Below are 13,698 nucleotides of genomic sequence, written 5' to 3'. Positions count from 1 at the left end.
GTCGAGGATGGGATTCGAACCCACGCGTGCAGAGCACAATGGATTAGCAGTCCATCGCCTTAACCACTCGGCCACCTCGTCACGCGTCTGCATGAAACTGGGATGTGATGTTTTTCTGCATCTATGTTTAGGATGATTACTTTAAAGTAGTTAAACGTTAAAGCGGTGGTAAGTACGTTAAAGCAAAGTGCTTTAAACAACTTTGCCTGGCACTCTCGAACACTAAAGACAACCATCGAGGAGGATGAGATTCGAACCCACGCGTGCAGAGCACAATGGATTAGCAGTCCATCGCCTTAACCACTCGGCCACCTCGTCACACGTCTGCATGAAACTGGGCTCTGGTGTTTTTCTGCAGATATGTTTAGGATGATTACTTTAAAGTGGTTAAAGGTTAAAGCGGTGGTAGGTACATTAAAGCAAAGTCCTTCAAACAACTTTGCCTGGCACTCTCGAACACTAAAGACATCAAACGACGAGGATGGGATTCGAACCCACGCGTGCAGAGCACAATGGATTAGCAGTCCATCGCCTTAACCACTCGGCCACCTTGTCACACATCTGCATGAAATTGGGCTCTGGTGTTTTTCTGCAGCTATGTTTAGGATGATTACTTTAAAGTGGTTAAACGTTAAAGCGGTGGTAGGTACATTAAAGCAAAGTGCTTCAAACAACTTTGCCTGGCACTCTCGAACACTAAAGACATCAATCGACGAGGATGGGATTCGAACCCACGCGTGCAGAGCACAATGGATTAGCAGTCCGTCGCCTTAACCACTCGGCCACCTCGTCACGCGTCTGCATGAAACTGGAATGTGGTGTTTTTCTGCAGCTATATTTAGGATGATTACTTTAAAGCAGTGGTAGGTACATTAAAGCAAAGTGCTTCAAACAACTTTGCCTGGAACTCTCGAACACTAAAGACATTAAACGACGAGGATGGGATTCGAACCCACGCGTGTAGAGCACAATGGATTAGCAGTCCATCGCCTTAACCACTCGGCCACCTCGTCACGCGTCTGCTAGAAATTGGAATGTGGTGTTTTTCTGCAGCTATATTTAGGATGATTACTTTAAAGCGGTGGTAGGTACATTAAAGCAAAGTGCTTCAAACAACTTTGCCTGGCACTCTCGAACACTAAAGACAACCATCGTTGAGGATGGGATTCGAACCCACGCGTGTAGAGCACAATGGATTAGCAGTCCATCGCCTTAACCACTCGGCCACCTCGTCACGCGTCTGCTAGGAATTGGAATGTGGTGTTTTTCTGCAGCTATATTTAGGATGATTACTTTAAAGCGGTGGTAGGTACATTAAAGCAAAGTGCTTCAAACAACTTTGCCTGGCACTCTCGAACACTAAAGACATTTAACGACGAGGATGGGATTCGAACCCACGCGTGTAGAGCACAATGGATTAGCAGTCCATCGCCTTAACCACTCGGCCACCTCGTCACATGCCTGCATGAAATTGGGCTCTGGTGTTTTTCTGCAGCTATGTTTAGGATGATTACTTTAAAGTGGTTAAACGTTAAAGCGGTGGAAAGTACGTTAAAGCAAAGTGCTTTAAACAACTTTGCCTGGCACTCTCGAACACTAAAGACAACCATCGACGAGGATGGGATTCGAACCCACGCGTGCAGAGCACAATGGATTAGCAGTCCATCGCCTTAACCACTCAGCCACCTCGTCACGCGGCTGAATTAAAATGGGATGGGGTGTTTTTCTGCAGCTATGTTTAGGATAATTACGTTAAAGTGGTTAAACGTTAAAGCGGTGGTAGGTACATTAAAGCAAAGTGCTTCAAACAACTTTGCCTGGCACTCTCGAACACTAAAGACATCAATCGACGAGGATGGGATTCGAACCCACGCGTGCAGAGCACAATGGATTAGCAGTCCATCGCCTTAACCACTCGGCCACCTGGTAAAGCGTCTGCATGAAACTGGGATGTGGTGTTTTTGTGCATCTATGTTTAGGATGATTACTTTAAAGTGGTTAAACGTTAAAGCAGTAGTAGGTACATTAAAGCAAAGTGCTTCAAACAACTTTGCCTGGCACTCTCGAACACTAAAGACGACGATGTGATTCAAACCCACGCGTGCAGAGCACAATGGATTAGCAGTCCGTCGCCTTAACCACTCGGCCACCTCGTCACGCGTCTGCATGAAACTGGAATGTGGTGTTTTTCTGCAGCTATATTTAGGATGATTACTTTAAAGCAGTGGTAGGTACATTAAAGCAAAGTGCTTCAAACAACTTTGCCTGGAACTCTCGAACACTAAAGACATTAAACGACGAGGATGGGATTCGAACCCACGCGTGTAGAGCACAATGGATTAGCAGTCCATCGCCTTAACCACTCGGCCACCTCGTCACGCGTCTGCTAGAAATTGGAATGTGGTGTTTTTCTGCAGCTATATTTAGGATGATTACTTTAAAGCGGAGTAGGTACATTAAAGCAAAGTGCTTCAAACAACTTTGCCTGGCACTCTCGAACACTAAAGACATCAAACGACGAGGATGGGATTCGAACCCATGCGTGTAGAGCACAATGGATTAGCAGTCCATCGCCTTAACCACTCGGCCACCTCGTCTCACGTCTGCATGAAACTGGGATGTGATGTTTTTCTGCATCTATGTTTAGGATGATTACTTTAAAGTAGTTAAACGTTAAAGCGGTGGTAAGTACGTTAAAGCAAAGTGCTTTAAAAAATTTGCCTGGCACTCTCGAACACTAAAGACAACCATCGACGAGGATGGGATTCGAACCCACGCGTGCAGAGCACAATGGATTAGCAGTCCATCGCCTTAACCACTCGGCCACCTCGTCACACGCCTGCATGAAATTGGGCTCTGGTGTTTTTCTGCAGCTATGTTTAGGATGATTACTTTAAAGTGGTTAAACGTTAAAGCGGTGGAAAGTACGTTAAAGCAAAGTGCTTTAAACAACTTTGCCTGGCACTCTCGAACACTAAAGACAACCATCGACGAGGATGGGATTCGAACCCACGCGTGCAGAGCACAATGGATTAGCAGTCCATCGCCTTAACCACTCAGCCACCTCGTCACGCGGCTGAATTAAAATGGGATGGGGTGTTTTTCTGCAGCTATGTTTAGGATAATTACGTTAAAGTGGTTAAACGTTAAAGCGGTGGTAGGTACATTAAAGCAAAGTGCTTCAAACAACTTTGCCCGGCACTGTCGAACACTAAAGACATCAAACGTCGAGGATGGGATTCGAACCCACGCGTGCAGAGCACAATGGATTAGCAGTCCATCGCCTTAACCACTCGGCCACCTCGTCACGCGTCTGCATGAAACTGGGATGTGATGTTTTTCTGCATCTATGTTTAGGATGATTACTTTAAAGTAGTTAAACGTTAAAGCGGTGGTAAGTACGTTAAAGCAAAGTGCTTTAAACAACTTTGCCTGGCACTCTCGAACACTAAAGACAACCATCGAGGAGGATGAGATTCGAACCCACGCGTGCAGAGCACAATGGATTAGCAGTCCATCGCCTTAACCACTCGGCCACCTCGTCACACGTCTGCATGAAACTGGGCTCTGGTGTTTTTCTGCAGATATGTTTAGGATGATTACTTTAAAGTGGTTAAAGGTTAAAGCGGTGGTAGGTACATTAAAGCAAAGTCCTTCAAACAACTTTGCCTGGCACTCTCGAACACTAAAGACATCAAACGACGAGGATGGGATTCGAACCCACGCGTGCAGAGCACAATGGATTAGCAGTCCATCGCCTTAACCACTCGGCCACCTTGTCACACATCTGCATGAAATTGGGCTCTGGTGTTTTTCTGCAGCTATGTTTAGGATGATTACTTTAAAGTGGTTAAACGTTAAAGCGGTGGTAGGTACATTAAAGCAAAGTGCTTCAAACAACTTTGCCTGGCACTCTCGAACACTAAAGACATCAATCGACGAGGATGGGATTCGAACCCACGCGTGCAGAGCACAATGGATTAGCAGTCCGTCGCCTTAACCACTCGGCCACCTCGTCACGCGTCTGCATGAAACTGGAATGTGGTGTTTTTCTGCAGCTATATTTAGGATGATTACTTTAAAGCAGTGGTAGGTACATTAAAGCAAAGTGCTTCAAACAACTTTGCCTGGAACTCTCGAACACTAAAGACATTAAACGACGAGGATGGGATTCGAACCCACGCGTGTAGAGCACAATGGATTAGCAGTCCATCGCCTTAACCACTCAGCCACCTCGTCACGCGGCTGAATTAAAATGGGATGGGGTGTTTTTCTGCAGCTATGTTTAGGATAATTACGTTAAAGTGGTTAAACGTTAAAGCGGTGGTAGGTACATTAAAGCAAAGTGCTTCAAACAACTTTGCCTGGCACTCTCGAACACTAAAGACATCAAACGACGAGGATGGGATTCGAACCCACGCGTGCAGAGCACAATGGATTAGCAGTCCATCGCCTTAACCACTCAGCCACCTCGTCACGTGTCTGCATGAAACTGGGATGTGATGTTTTTCTGCATCTATGTTGAGGATGATTACTTTAAAGTAGTTAAACGTTAAAGCGGTGGTAAGTACGTTAAAGCAAAGTGCTTTAAACAACTTTGCCTGGCACTCTCGAACACTAAAGACAACCATCGTTGAGGATGGGATTCGAACCCACGCGTGTAGAGCACAATGGATTAGCAGTCCATCGCCTTAACCACTCGGCCACCTCGTCACGCGTCTGCTAGAAATTGGAATGTGGTGTTTTTCTGCAGCTATATTTAGGATGATTACTTTAAAGCGGTGGTAGGTACATTAAAGCAAAGTGCTTCAAACAACTTTGCCTGGCACTCTCGAACACTAAAGACATCAAACGACGAGGATGGGATTCGAACCCACGCGTGTAGAGCACAATGGATTAGCAGTCCATCGCCTTAACCACTCGGCCACCTCGTCACATGCCTGCATGAAATTGGGCTCTGGTGTTTTTCTGCAGCTATGTTTAGGATGATTACTTTAAAGTGGTTAAACGTTAAAGCGGTGGAAAGTACGTTAAAGCAAAGTGCTTTAAACAACTTTGCCTGGCACTCTCGAACACTAAAGACAACCATCGACGAGGATGGGATTCGAACCCACGCGTGCAGAGCACAATGGATTAGCAGTCCATCGCCTTAACCACTCAGCCACCTCGTCACGCGGCTGAATTAAAATGGGATGGGGTGTTTTTCTGCAGCTATGTTTAGGATAATTACGTTAAAGTGGTTAAACGTTAAAGCGGTGGTAGGTACATTAAAGCAAAGTGCTTCAAACAACCTTGCCTGGCACTCTCGAACACTAAAGACATCAAACGACGAGGATGGGATTCGAACCCACGCGTGCAGAGCACAATGGATTAGCAGTCCATCGCCTTAACCACTCAGCCACCTCGTCACGTGTCTGCATGAAACTGGGATGTGATGTTTTTCTGCATCTATGTTGAGGATGATTACTTTAAAGTAGTTAAACGTTAAAGCGGTGGTAAGTACGTTAAAGCAAAGTGCTTTAAACAACTTTGCCTGGCACTCTCGAACACTAAAGACAACCATCGTTGAGGATGGGTTTCAAACCCACGCGTCCAGAGCACAATGGATTAGCAATCCATCGCCTTAACCACTCGGCCACCTCGTCACGCGGCTGCATTAAACTGGGATGGGGTGTTTTTCTGCAGCTATGTTTAGGATGATTACATTAAAGGGGTTAAACGTTAAAGCGGTGGTAGGTACATTAAAGCAAAGTGCTTCAAACAACTTTGCCTGGCACTCTCGAACACTAAAGACATCAATCGACGAGGATGGGATTCGAACCCAAGCGTGCAGAGCACAATGGATTAGCAGTCCATCGCCTTAACCACTCGGCCACCTGGTAACGCGTCTGCATGAAACTGGGATGTGGTGTTTTTGTTCATCTATGTTTAGGATGATTACTTTAAAGTGGTTAAACGTTAAAGCAGTAGTAGGTACATTAAAGCAAAGTGCTTCAAACAACTTTGCCTGGCACTCTCGAACACTAAAGACGACGATGGGATTCAAACCCACGCGTGCAGAGCACAATGGATTAGCAGTCCATCGCCTTAACCACTCGGCCACCTCGTCACATGCCTGCATGAAATTGGGCTCTGGTGTTTTTCTGCAGCTATGTTTAGGATGATTACTTTAAAGTGGTTAAACGTTAAAGCGGTGGAAAGTACGTTAAAGCAAAGTGCTTTAAACAACTTTGCCTGGCACTCTCGAACACTAAAGACAACCATCGACGAGGATGGGATTCGAACCCACGCGTGCAGAGCACAATGGATTAGCAGTCCATCGCCTTAACCACTCAGCCACCTCGTCACGCGGCTGAATTAAAATGGGATGGGGTGTTTTTCTGCAGCTATGTTTAGGATAATTACGTTAAAGTGGTTAAACGTTAAAGCGGTGGTAGGTACATTAAAGCAAAGTGCTTCAAACAACTTTGCCTGGCACTCTCGAACACTAAAGACATCAAACGACGAGGATGGGATTCGAACGCACGCGTGCAGAAAACAATGGATTAGCAGTCCATCGCCTTAACCACTCAGCCACCTCGTCACGCGGCTGAATTAAAATGGGATGGGGTGTTTTTCTGAAGCAATGTTTAGGATAATTACGTTAAAGTGGTTAAACGTTAAAGCGGTGGTAGGTACATTAAAGCAAAGTGCTTCAAACAACTTTGCCCGGCACTGTCGAACACTAAAGACATCAAACGTCGAGGATGGGATTCGAACCCACGCGTGCAGAGCACAATGGATTAGCAGTCCATCGCCTTAACCACTCGGCCACCTCGTCACGCGTCTGCATGAAACTGGGATGTGATGTTTTTCTGCATCTATGTTTAGGATGATTACTTTAAAGTAGTTAAACGTTAAAGCGGTGGTAAGTACGTTAAAGCAAAGTGCTTTAAACAACTTTGCCTGGCACTCTCGAACACTAAAGACAACCATCGACGAGGATGAGATTCGAACCCACGCGTGCAGAGCACAATGGATTAGCAGTCCATCGCCTTAACCACTCGGCCACCTCGTCACACGTCTGCATGAAACTGGGCTCTGGTGTTTTTCTGCAGATATGTTTAGGATGATTACTTTAAAGTGGTTAAAGGTTAAAGCGGTGGTAGGTACATTAAAGCAAAGTCCTTCAAACAACTTTGCCTGGCACTCTCGAACACTAAAGACATCAAACGACGAGGATGGGATTCGAACCCACGCGTGCAGAGCACAATGGATTAGCAGTCCATCGCCTTAACCACTCGGCCACCTAGTCTCACGTCTGCATGAAACTGGGATGTGATGTGTTTCTGCATCTATGTTTAGGATGATTACTTTAAAGTAGTTAAATTTTAAAGCGGTGGTAAGTACGTTAAAGCAAAGTGCTTTAAACAACTTTGCCTGGCACTCTCGAACACTAAAGACAACCATCGACGAGGATGGGATTCGAACCCATGCGTGCAGAGCACAATGGATTAGCAGTCCATCACCTTAACCACTCGGCCACCTTGTCACACATCTGCATGAAACTGGGCTCTGGTGTTTTTCTGCAGCTATGTTTAGGATGATTACTTTAAAGTGGTTAAACGTTAAAGCGGTGGTAGGTACATTAAAGCAAAGTGCTTCAAACAACTTTGCCTGGCACTCTCGAACACTAAAGACATCAATCGACGAGGATGGGATTCGAACCCACGCGTGCAGAGCACAATGGATTAGCAGTCCATCGCCTTAACCACTCGGCCACCTGGTAACGCGTCTGCATGAAACTGGGATGTGGTGTTTTTGTGCATCTATGTTTAGGATGATTACTTTAAAGTGGTTAAACGTTAAAGCAGTAGTAGGTACATTAAAGCAAAGTGCTTCAAACAACTTTGCCTGGCACTCTCGAACACTAAAGACGACGATGTGATTCAAACCCACGCGTGCAGAGCACAATGGATTAGCAGTCCGTCGCCTTAACCACTCGGCCACCTCGTCACGCGTCTGCATGAAACTGGAATGTGGTGTTTTTCTGCAGCTATATTTAGGATGATTACTTTAAAGCAGTGGTAGGTACATTAAAGCAAAGTGCTTCAAACAACTTTGCCTGGAACTCTCGAACACTAAAGACATTAAACGACGAGGATGGGATTCGAACCCACGCGTGTAGAGCACAATGGATTAGCAGTCCATCGCCTTAACCACTCGGCCACCTCGTCACGCGTCTGCTAGAAATTGGAATGTGGTGTTTTTCTGCAGCTATATTTAGGATGATTACTTTAAAGCGGTGGTAGGTACATTAAAGCAAAGTGCTTCAAACAACTTTGCCTGGCACTCTCGAACACTAAAGACATCAAACGACGAGGATGGGATTCGAACCCACGCGTGTAGAGCACAATGGATTAGCAGTCCATCGCCTTAACCACTCGGCCACCTCGTCTCACGTCTGCATGAAACTGGGATGTGATGTTTTTCTGCATCTATGTTTAGGATGATTACTTTAAAGTAGTTAAACGTTAAAGCGGTGGTAAGTACGTTAAAGCAAAGTGCTTTAAAAAATTTGCCTGGCACTCTCGAACACTAAAGACAACCATCGACGAGGATGGGATTCGAACCCACGCGTGCAGAGCACAATGGATTAGCAGTCCATCGCCTTAACCACTCGGCCACCTCGTCACACGCCTGCATGAAATTGGGCTCTGGTGTTTTTCTGCATCTATGTTTAGGATGATTACTTTAAAGTGGTTAAACGTTAAAGCGGTGGAAAGTACGTTAAAGCAAAGTGCTTTAAACAACTTTGCCTGGCACTCTCGAACACTAAAGACAACCATCGACGAGGATGGGATTCGAACCCACGAGTGCAGAGCACAATGGATTAGCAGTCCATCGCCTTAACCACTCAGCCACCTCGTCACGCTGCTGAATTAAAATGGGATGGGGTGTTTTTCTGCAGCTATGTTTAGGATAATTACGTTAAAGTGGTTAAACGTTAAAGCGGTGGTAGGTACATTAAAGCAAAGTGCTTCAAACAACTTTGCCCGGCACTGTCGAACACTAAAGACATCAAACGTCGAGGATGGGATTCGAACCCACGCGTGCAGAGCACAATGGATTAGCAGTACATCGCCTTAACCACTCGGCCACCTCGTCACGCGTCTGCATGAAACTGGGATGTGATGTTTTTCTGCATCTATGTTTAGGATGATTACTTTAAAGTAGTTAAACGTTAAAGCGGTGGTAAGTACGTTAAAGCAAAGTGCTTTAAACAACTTTGCCTGGCACTCTCGAACACTAAAGACAACCATCGAGGAGGATGAGATTCGAACCCACGCGTGCAGAGCACAATGGATTAGCAGTCCATCGCCTTAACCACTCGGCCACCTCGTCACACGTCTGCATGAAACTGGGCTCTGGTGTTTTTCTGCAGATATGTTTAGGATGATTACTTTAAAGTGGTTAAAGGTTAAAGCGGTGGTAGGTACATTAAAGCAAAGTCCTTCAAACAACTTTGCCTGGCACTCTCGAACACTAAAGACATCAAACGACGAGGATGGGATTCGAACCCACGCGTGCAGAGCACAATGGATTAGCAGTCCATCGCCTTAACCACTCGGCCACCTTGTCACACATCTGCATGAAATTGGGCTCTGGTGTTTTTCTGCAGCTATGTTTAGGATGATTACTTTAAAGTGGTTAAACGTTAAAGCGGTGGTAGGTACATTAAAGCAAAGTGCTTCAAACAACTTTGCCTGGCACTCTCGAACACTAAAGACATCAATCGACGAGGATGGGATTCGAACCCACGCGTGCAGAGCACAATGGATTAGCAGTCCGTCGCCTTAACCACTCGGCCACCTCGTCACGCGTCTGCATGAAACTGGAATGTGGTGTTTTTCTGCAGCTATATTTAGGATGATTACTTTAAAGCAGTGGTAGGTACATTAAAGCAAAGTGCTTCAAACAACTTTGCCTGGAACTCTCGAACACTAAAGACATTAAACGACGAGGATGGGATTCGAACCCACGCGTGTAGAGCACAATGGATTAGCAGTCCATCGCCTTAACCACTCGGCCACCTCGTCACGCGTCTGCTAGAAATTGGAATGTGGTGTTTTTCTGCAGCTATATTTAGGATGATTACTTTAAAGCGGTGGTAGGTACATTAAAGCAAAGTGCTTCAAACAACTTTGCCTGGCACTCTCGAACACTAAAGACATCAAACGACGAGGATGGGATTCGAACCCACGCGTGTAGAGCACAATGGATTAGCAGTCCATCGCCTTAACCACTCGGCCACCTCGTCACATGCCTGCATGAAATTGGGCTCTGGTGTTTTTCTGCAGCTATGTTTAGGATGATTACTTTAAAGTGGTTAAACGTTAAAGCGGTGGAAAGTACGTTAAAGCAAAGTGCTTTAAACAACTTTGCCTGGCACTCTCGAACACTAAAGACAACCATCGACGAGGATGGGATTCGAACCCACGCGTGCAGAGCACAATGGATTAGCAGTCCATCGCCTTAACCACTCAGCCACCTCGTCACGCGGCTGAATTAAAATGGGATGGGGTGTTTTTCTGCAGCTATGTTTAGGATAATTACGTTAAAGTGGTTAAACGTTAAAGCGGTGGTAGGTACATTAAAGCAAAGTGCTTCAAACAACTTTGCCTGGCACTCTCGAACACTAAAGACATCAAACGACGAGGATGGGATTCGAACCCACGCGTGCAGAGCACAATGGATTAGCAGTCCATCGCCTTAACCACTCAGCCACCTCGTCACGTGTCTGCATGAAACTGGGATGTGATGTTTTTCTGCATCTATGTTGAGGATGATTACTTTAAAGTAGTTAAACGTTAAAGCGGTGGTAAGTACGTTAAAGCAAAGTGCTTTAAACAACTTTGCCTGGCACTCTCGAACACTAAAGACAACCATCGTTGAGGATGGGATTCGAACACACGCGTGTAGAGCACAATGGATTAGCAGTCCATCGCCTTAACCACTCGGCCACCTCGTCACGCGTCTGCTAGAAATTGGAATGTGGTGTTTTTCTGCAGCTATATTTAGGATGATTACTTTAAAGCGGTGGTAGGTACATTAAAGCAAAGTGCTTCAAACAACTTTGCCTGGCACTCTCGAACACTAAAGACATCAAACGACGAGGATGGGATTCGAACCCACGCGTGTAGAGCACAATGGATTAGCAGTCCATCGCCTTAACCACTCGGCCACCTCGTCACATGCCTGCATGAAATTGGGCTCTGGTGTTTTTCTGCAGCTATGTTTAGGATGATCACTTTAAAGTGGTTAAACGTTAAAGCGGTGGAAAGTACGTTAAAGCAAAGTCCTTTAAACAACTTTGCCTGGCACTCTCGAACACTAAAGACAACCATCGACGAGGATGGGATTCGAACCCACGCGTGCAGAGCACAATGGATTAGCAGTCCATCGCCTTAACCACTCAGCCACCTCGTCACGCGGCTGAATTAAAATGGGATGGGGTGTTTTTCTGCAGCTATGTTTAGGATAATTACGTTAAAGTGGTTAAACGTTAAAGCGGTGGTAGGTACATTAAAGCAAAGTGCTTCAAACAACTTTGCCCGGCACTGTCGAACACTAAAGACATCAAACGTCGAGGATGGGATTCGAACCCACGCGTGCAGAGCACAATGGATTAGCAGTCCATCGCCTTAACCACTCGGCCACCTCGTCACGCGTCTGCATGAAACTGGGATGTGATGTTTTTCTGCATCTATGTTTAGGATGATTACTTTAAAGTAGTTAAACGTTAAAGCGGTGGTAAGTACGTTAAAGCAAAGTGCTTTAAACAACTTTGCCTGGCACTCTCGAACACTAAAGACAACCATCGAGGAGGATGAGATTCGAACCCACGCGTGCAGAGCACAATGGATTAGCAGTCCATCGCCTTAACCACTCGGCCACCTCGTCACACGTCTGCATGAAACTGGGCTCTGGTGTTTTTCTGCAGATATGTTTAGGATGATTACTTTAAAGTGGTTAAACGTTAAAGCGGTGGTAGGTACATTAAAGCAAAGTGCTTCAAACAACTTTGCCTGGCACTCTCGAACACTAAAGACATCAATCGACGAGGATGGGATTCGAACCCACGCGTGCAGAGCACAATGGATTAGCAGTCCGTCGCCTTAACCACTCGGCCACCTCGTCACGCGTCTGCATGAAACTGGAATGTGGTGTTTTTCTGCAGCTATATTTAGGATGATTACTTTAAAGCAGTGGTAGGTACATTAAAGCAAAGTGCTTCAAACAACTTTGCCTGGAACTCTCGAACACTAAAGACATTAAACGACGAGGATGGGATTCGAACCCACGCGTGTAGAGCACAATGGATTAGCAGTCCATCGCCTTAACCACTCAGCCACCTCGTCACGCGGCTGAATTAAAATGGGATGGGGTGTTTTTCTGCAGCTATGTTTAGGATAATTACGTTAAAGTGGTTAAACGTTAAAGCGGTGGTAGGTACATTAAAGCAAAGTGCTTCAAACAACTTTGCCTGGCACTCTCGAACACTAAAGACATCAAACGACGAGGATGGGATTCGAACCCACGCGTGCAGAGCACAATGGATTAGCAGTCCATCGCCTTAACCACTCAGCCACCTCGTCACGTGTCTGCATGAAACTGGGATGTGATGTTTTTCTGCATCTATGTTGAGGATGATTACTTTAAAGTGGTTAAACGTTAAAGCGGTGGTAAGTACGTTAAAGCAAAGTGCTTTAAACAACTTTGCCTGGCACTCTCGAACACTAAAGACAACCATCGTTGAGGATGGGATTCGAACCCACGCGTGTAGAGCACAATGGATTAGCAGTCCATCGCCTTAACCACTCGGCCACCTCGTCACGCGTCTGCTAGAAATTGGAATGTGGTGTTTTTCTGCAGCTATATTTAGGATGATTACTTTAAAGCGGTGGTAGGTACATTAAAGCAAAGTGCTTCAAACAACTTTGCCTGGCACTCTCGAACACTAAAGACATCAAACGACGAGGATGGGATTCGAACCCACGCGTGTAGAGCACAATGGATTAGCAGTCCATCGCCTTAACCACTCGGCCACCTCGTCACATGCCTGCATGAAATTGGGCTCTGGTGTTTTTCTGCAGCTATGTTTAGGATGATTACTTTAAAGTGGTTAAACGTTAAAGCGGTGGAAAGTACGTTAAAGCAAAGTGCTTTAAACAACTTTGCCTGGCACTCTCGAACACTAAAGACAACCATCGACGAGGATGGGATTCGAACCCACGCGTGCAGAGCACAATGGATTAGCAGTCCATCGCCTTAACCACTCAGCCACCTCGTCACGCGGCTGAATTAAAATGGGATGGGGTGTTTTTCTGCAGCTATGTTTAGGATAATTACGTTAAAGTGGTTAAACGTTAAAGCGGTGGTAGGTACATTAAAGCAAAGTGCTTCAAACAACCTTGCCTGGCACTCTCGAACACTAAAGACATCAAACGACGAGGATGGGATTCGAACCCACGCGTGCAGAGCACAATGGATTAGCAGTCCATCGCCTTAACCACTCAGCCACCTCGTCACGTGTCTGCATGAAACTGGGATGTGATGTTTTTCTGCATCTATGTTGAGGATGATTACTTTAAAGTAGTTAAACGTTAAAGCGGTGGTAAGTACGTTAAAGCAAAGTGCTTTAAACAACTTTGCCTG

At 45.7% G+C, this 13,698-nt stretch overlaps 29 non-coding genes across 29 annotated transcripts; all 29 read right to left on the bottom strand.

Moving 5' to 3' along the window:
• Positions 1–473: 473 nt before the first annotated feature.
• trnas-gcu (transfer RNA serine (anticodon GCU)) lies at positions 474–555 on the bottom strand. The gene has a single exon. It is a non-coding gene; the product is annotated as a tRNA-Ser (tRNA).
• A 376-nt stretch (positions 556–931) lies between these two features.
• Positions 932–1,013, bottom strand: trnas-gcu (transfer RNA serine (anticodon GCU)). The gene has a single exon. It is a non-coding gene; the product is annotated as a tRNA-Ser (tRNA).
• A 360-nt stretch (positions 1,014–1,373) lies between these two features.
• trnas-gcu (transfer RNA serine (anticodon GCU)) lies at positions 1,374–1,455 on the bottom strand. The gene has a single exon. It is a non-coding gene; the product is annotated as a tRNA-Ser (tRNA).
• A 155-nt stretch (positions 1,456–1,610) lies between these two features.
• On the bottom strand, positions 1,611–1,692 carry trnas-gcu (transfer RNA serine (anticodon GCU)). Its single transcript has one exon. It is a non-coding gene; the product is annotated as a tRNA-Ser (tRNA).
• A 603-nt stretch (positions 1,693–2,295) lies between these two features.
• trnas-gcu (transfer RNA serine (anticodon GCU)) lies at positions 2,296–2,377 on the bottom strand. Its single transcript has one exon. It is a non-coding gene; the product is annotated as a tRNA-Ser (tRNA).
• A 138-nt stretch (positions 2,378–2,515) lies between these two features.
• Positions 2,516–2,597, bottom strand: trnas-gcu (transfer RNA serine (anticodon GCU)). The gene has a single exon. It is a non-coding gene; the product is annotated as a tRNA-Ser (tRNA).
• Positions 2,598–2,751: 154 nt separating this feature from the next.
• Positions 2,752–2,833, bottom strand: trnas-gcu (transfer RNA serine (anticodon GCU)). Its single transcript has one exon. It is a non-coding gene; the product is annotated as a tRNA-Ser (tRNA).
• A 155-nt stretch (positions 2,834–2,988) lies between these two features.
• Positions 2,989–3,070, bottom strand: trnas-gcu (transfer RNA serine (anticodon GCU)). Its single transcript has one exon. It is a non-coding gene; the product is annotated as a tRNA-Ser (tRNA).
• A 629-nt stretch (positions 3,071–3,699) lies between these two features.
• Positions 3,700–3,781, bottom strand: trnas-gcu (transfer RNA serine (anticodon GCU)). Its single transcript has one exon. It is a non-coding gene; the product is annotated as a tRNA-Ser (tRNA).
• Positions 3,782–4,394: 613 nt separating this feature from the next.
• Positions 4,395–4,476, bottom strand: trnas-gcu (transfer RNA serine (anticodon GCU)). The gene has a single exon. It is a non-coding gene; the product is annotated as a tRNA-Ser (tRNA).
• Positions 4,477–4,852: 376 nt separating this feature from the next.
• trnas-gcu (transfer RNA serine (anticodon GCU)) lies at positions 4,853–4,934 on the bottom strand. The gene has a single exon. It is a non-coding gene; the product is annotated as a tRNA-Ser (tRNA).
• A 155-nt stretch (positions 4,935–5,089) lies between these two features.
• Positions 5,090–5,171, bottom strand: trnas-gcu (transfer RNA serine (anticodon GCU)). The gene has a single exon. It is a non-coding gene; the product is annotated as a tRNA-Ser (tRNA).
• A 155-nt stretch (positions 5,172–5,326) lies between these two features.
• trnas-gcu (transfer RNA serine (anticodon GCU)) lies at positions 5,327–5,408 on the bottom strand. Its single transcript has one exon. It is a non-coding gene; the product is annotated as a tRNA-Ser (tRNA).
• Positions 5,409–6,264: 856 nt separating this feature from the next.
• Positions 6,265–6,346, bottom strand: trnas-gcu (transfer RNA serine (anticodon GCU)). The gene has a single exon. It is a non-coding gene; the product is annotated as a tRNA-Ser (tRNA).
• Positions 6,347–7,449: 1,103 nt separating this feature from the next.
• trnas-gcu (transfer RNA serine (anticodon GCU)) lies at positions 7,450–7,531 on the bottom strand. Its single transcript has one exon. It is a non-coding gene; the product is annotated as a tRNA-Ser (tRNA).
• Positions 7,532–8,134: 603 nt separating this feature from the next.
• Positions 8,135–8,216, bottom strand: trnas-gcu (transfer RNA serine (anticodon GCU)). The gene has a single exon. It is a non-coding gene; the product is annotated as a tRNA-Ser (tRNA).
• Positions 8,217–8,355: 139 nt separating this feature from the next.
• On the bottom strand, positions 8,356–8,437 carry trnas-gcu (transfer RNA serine (anticodon GCU)). The gene has a single exon. It is a non-coding gene; the product is annotated as a tRNA-Ser (tRNA).
• A 154-nt stretch (positions 8,438–8,591) lies between these two features.
• Positions 8,592–8,673, bottom strand: trnas-gcu (transfer RNA serine (anticodon GCU)). Its single transcript has one exon. It is a non-coding gene; the product is annotated as a tRNA-Ser (tRNA).
• An 866-nt stretch (positions 8,674–9,539) lies between these two features.
• On the bottom strand, positions 9,540–9,621 carry trnas-gcu (transfer RNA serine (anticodon GCU)). Its single transcript has one exon. It is a non-coding gene; the product is annotated as a tRNA-Ser (tRNA).
• A 376-nt stretch (positions 9,622–9,997) lies between these two features.
• Positions 9,998–10,079, bottom strand: trnas-gcu (transfer RNA serine (anticodon GCU)). Its single transcript has one exon. It is a non-coding gene; the product is annotated as a tRNA-Ser (tRNA).
• A 139-nt stretch (positions 10,080–10,218) lies between these two features.
• On the bottom strand, positions 10,219–10,300 carry trnas-gcu (transfer RNA serine (anticodon GCU)). The gene has a single exon. It is a non-coding gene; the product is annotated as a tRNA-Ser (tRNA).
• Positions 10,301–10,455: 155 nt separating this feature from the next.
• Positions 10,456–10,537, bottom strand: trnas-gcu (transfer RNA serine (anticodon GCU)). The gene has a single exon. It is a non-coding gene; the product is annotated as a tRNA-Ser (tRNA).
• Positions 10,538–10,692: 155 nt separating this feature from the next.
• On the bottom strand, positions 10,693–10,774 carry trnas-gcu (transfer RNA serine (anticodon GCU)). The gene has a single exon. It is a non-coding gene; the product is annotated as a tRNA-Ser (tRNA).
• A 376-nt stretch (positions 10,775–11,150) lies between these two features.
• trnas-gcu (transfer RNA serine (anticodon GCU)) lies at positions 11,151–11,232 on the bottom strand. The gene has a single exon. It is a non-coding gene; the product is annotated as a tRNA-Ser (tRNA).
• A 155-nt stretch (positions 11,233–11,387) lies between these two features.
• On the bottom strand, positions 11,388–11,469 carry trnas-gcu (transfer RNA serine (anticodon GCU)). Its single transcript has one exon. It is a non-coding gene; the product is annotated as a tRNA-Ser (tRNA).
• Positions 11,470–12,556: 1,087 nt separating this feature from the next.
• On the bottom strand, positions 12,557–12,638 carry trnas-gcu (transfer RNA serine (anticodon GCU)). Its single transcript has one exon. It is a non-coding gene; the product is annotated as a tRNA-Ser (tRNA).
• A 376-nt stretch (positions 12,639–13,014) lies between these two features.
• Positions 13,015–13,096, bottom strand: trnas-gcu (transfer RNA serine (anticodon GCU)). Its single transcript has one exon. It is a non-coding gene; the product is annotated as a tRNA-Ser (tRNA).
• A 155-nt stretch (positions 13,097–13,251) lies between these two features.
• trnas-gcu (transfer RNA serine (anticodon GCU)) lies at positions 13,252–13,333 on the bottom strand. Its single transcript has one exon. It is a non-coding gene; the product is annotated as a tRNA-Ser (tRNA).
• A 155-nt stretch (positions 13,334–13,488) lies between these two features.
• Positions 13,489–13,570, bottom strand: trnas-gcu (transfer RNA serine (anticodon GCU)). The gene has a single exon. It is a non-coding gene; the product is annotated as a tRNA-Ser (tRNA).
• Between the last annotated feature and the right edge of the window lie 128 nt (positions 13,571–13,698).

This window comes from Pseudorasbora parva, chromosome 22 (genome assembly GCF_024679245.1).
Source record: "Pseudorasbora parva isolate DD20220531a chromosome 22, ASM2467924v1, whole genome shotgun sequence".
NCBI classification, from domain to species: Eukaryota; Metazoa; Chordata; class Actinopteri; order Cypriniformes; family Gobionidae; genus Pseudorasbora; species Pseudorasbora parva.
Note: the sequence above shows the minus strand (reverse complement) of the source record. Positions and strands in the feature narration are given on the sequence as shown.